This window comes from Drosophila eugracilis, unplaced genomic scaffold, assembly GCF_018153835.1.
Source record: "Drosophila eugracilis isolate 14026-0451.02 unplaced genomic scaffold, ASM1815383v1 contig_1449, whole genome shotgun sequence".
Classification (NCBI taxonomy): Eukaryota; Metazoa; Arthropoda; class Insecta; order Diptera; family Drosophilidae; genus Drosophila; species Drosophila eugracilis.
Genome location: NW_024572257.1, coordinates 1 through 3,556, shown reverse-complemented (window position 1 = coordinate 3,556; position 3,556 = coordinate 1). Strand labels below are relative to the sequence as shown.

General features: G+C 44.2%; 1 pseudogene; it reads right to left on the bottom strand.

The window, feature by feature from the left end:
* Positions 1 to 1,865: 1,865 nt before the first annotated feature.
* Positions 1,866 to 3,117, bottom strand: LOC121530410 (annotated as a pseudogene).
* Between the last annotated feature and the right edge of the window lie 439 nt (positions 3,118 to 3,556).

Below are 3,556 nucleotides of genomic sequence, written 5' to 3'. Positions count from 1 at the left end.
AGACAGTGAGTAGTTCTTCAGTATTGGAGGGACATGAGGGGAGGGAGTCTCCAAAATTGATCATTGCTGGGATGTGTGGATGTGGCTATGGCTATGGCTATGGATGATATGAAGAGCTGGCTAGCTGGATGGCTGGCACCGTGGGTGCGGCGTTGCCCACTTGAATTTTTGATTTAACAAATGCTCATTTGTAAAACGGCTTGGCGAGACTTAGCGGCTCCTCCTCACTATCACCCTCCTGCAAATTCAAACTAGACGGGCCACAGCCAGGCAACAGCCCGAAGGCGGGCCAACAAATCCAACAAATGGTCGAAGCGCGGGTCCCTCAAGTCTCTCAGATCAGAGCCAAACTTTTTAAGCAACTGCCGCAGCAGCAATAATAATGTCACGTTTATCGTGTACCGCCATTTTTAACAAAGATAGTTTGTAATCAATCTACACAACTGGGGGAGGAGAGATGGCGAATGGAGGCCGGAGAACGAAGGAGAACTTGGCCAGGAAGAGTTAGCCAAGCATTGGCCAAAGTGCCTCCAAGAACAAAGTCAGAGGGGTGGGGTGGAGGAGTGCTGGGAAACAACAACAGACACCGACCACCACGGTAGCCTGTATTTTTGTATTCTGTATTTTTGGGGAAGCAAACTATTTGCTAGCAAAGCAAAATCAAAGCATAAGCCAAGCAACTGCTTAACAGCAGCCAGTCGACGTCGAAACTTCTGGCCAAAACATGTGCTGCAATCTTGGTACCAGAGTTTTCTGGGCATTGGCACCGCCTGCCTGACTGCCAGCCTGAATGTCTTGGCCAAACCAAAAAGCCAAAAATCAAGCGAAAAGCCAACACACACCCCGAGCAACCTGTTTTAGCTGCTAAACTTTTTGGCAGCTCACAGGTGAGGATCAACATCTTATAAAGCTTTTTGTAATAAACAGTAAATGTATTTGTATAAATATAAGTACAATATGATTTATAATATGGTGTAAGTTCTACACAATCTCAATCCATCATATACTGAAGTCAATCGTCTAAGTTAGTAGAAAAAAAAAAAGCGTCAATCAAAACTTTTTGCAAAACTGCTCAAAAACATTTCATATTTATCGCTTATCTATGTAAATTTTCATTAATTTTGTTTTCCAACTATAGAGTTTGCCTTGTCTAAAGTAGAAAGCAAAAGCCAGCTTTGAGCAAATATTTTAACATTTTTTTTTTTTTGTGCTGTTTTTTTTTTAACAATGTGCATACAATCCTTAATTGATTTCAATATCACGGAAGATTCTTAGATATACACGGACATATAACCGCATTTATACACTATTTTAATGTTTAATTGACACTTAACGTCTGATGATAGACTGGCGAACAAAACAGGCAGAGGAACAAGATATGAATGTAGAGCTTGGCTCTTGGGCTTTTTAAAATAGTTTCGTCTTTACTTTGGTAACCAAATCATTTCAAAACATTTTCTTCCAATTTAAATGAAGCCCAAACCACAGTAACCACAGTGAATGCCCTTGTTAACCATATCAAATCTACTGACTGGTATGCAAAGAATGGCTGCCTTACTAACGTAACAAACTGCAAATCTACGGTTTCAACTATAAAATATACTTTTTCCTGATTTGTTATGTTCATCATCAACATAGAAATCAGACTAAGTTTCTTAAGTTTTAAGGTCAAATGATTATTCAAATGTTTTCTTTTTGGGCTACAGGAAAAGTATATTTTATAGCAGTACTATTGAATTTTGGCAGAAAGCCATTTGACCTGGCTCATATTCCTCGATTCATAACGTACTAAACCGAATAATATCGCGCTTTACTTTTGAGACTCTCGAGGTTGAACTAAGAAAATGAACAAAGGGCTCTTTTACGGCCTGGCCAGATGGCGGATAATATATATTGGTCATGGGAGCCGGCTCCGACGCTTCCTAAAGTCGTGCCCGGAAAATCCGTTGGCGTTCCGGTGCCTTTGACCGTGGTGAAACCGCCGAAGGCGATAACAGATCCGTGCAAATCTCGTCCGGCTTGTCGCGCACGTGGCGTGATAGGCTTCGCGTTCCCGATCAGGGAACGGTGTGGAGTGGGTGAATGCAGATTGACCTTGGCCTCCAGCTGCACGCCGGCCACCTCTACTTCTGGTGGCCGGTGGACAATACGTATTCATTGGTCACCGCCAGCTCTCGTCCCTCGCATGCGTCGTCGAAGTTGCGCACGAATCCGAGGAACGCATGCTTGCTTCTCGAACGTGTAACCATAGCCAGTGAGGTGGTGCTCATGCCCACGTAAACTCCATCGCCGGTAGATGGGTTCGCCGCCCCAGCACCACACTCTCCACCTCGTGGTCGTGAAGGTCGTTCAGCAACAGCTGCACATACATTCGCTTAACGCCCTCCTCGCTGTTTGAGCGGTGCATTACGATGTAATAAGTCGATGGGTTTCTGTAAAGACATTATTCAACGCATTGCTTTTTGATCTTGCTAATTGTTCATTCTATAACCCCGCATTTCAACTTGACGCGCCAGCTGCGTCCGCCCTCAACGGCATTAGTGATGAGTGTCAGATCCTGGCCCCAAAAGGCATAGAAAACTTTCAATGCGCAGGGCTCGGGTGGCGTAGTAACCCTAAATGGTCAAAGATACGATTGAAGAAGGAAAAAAGAGTATTTCTGGTTTTTGGCCAACTCACCCCCATGCTGTTGATGAACCTTTGGCCTGCCTGGTAAAGGTCGAGAATACACATGCAAGAGCATATTCGTTGGAATATAGAGGACATAACCGAACTCACCCGATAATGAGTTATATTCAATACTCTGATGCAAATCCGACCAAGCCCACATCCAGTTCCTGGAAAAAGATTTTGTCATTAGTATTAAGATATTAATAAAATACGCTAAAACTTCTTTTAGGAATAATACCCACCTTGTACGTAAAGAGAGGAAAGCTTTTTGGGCATGAGATCAGTGTCAAGCTCTGGAGCAGAATTCTCGAATAGGGTCCCAGGATGCAGATAGCTGTGTATAGGGTCACATCCGCAGCTTACCTTGGCCCTGAGGTGATCGGGCATATGTTTTCGTATCCAGCACATTGAACGGGTCTGCTGCTGGATGGTGGGTGCAATCGTCATGTTAGCTGAAAGAATGTCAACTCATTAATCAAAAGGAACAGAATGTTTAAGCACGAGCCAAGGGCAATCGTTCTCGTAACCACCATTGGAAGTTCTGCATGCCGGGGTGTGAATTATGGGCCAACAGCCCGTCCCATCGTGGAACAAGAGTATTGGCGGCCGGCTCAACTTCCTCGTTGCCCTTTGACCAGAAGTCATACTTTAAGGCTGTAGTCTACGATACCAATGCGTTCCCGTAATACTCTCGATATTCGGAGGCCACGTGATCAAACCACGGCGGCTTGCAAAAAAAAAGGTTTCTGGTTTCCCGCGCAATCCGAGCGCGGCAAGCCTTGGAATTCATCTGTGGCCTTGGGGGTATCCAAATACCTAGTAGGATTAGTAACCAACTTTTTAAAGCGTTGTAATACAAATTCATTTATTTTTCCTATGATTTTGA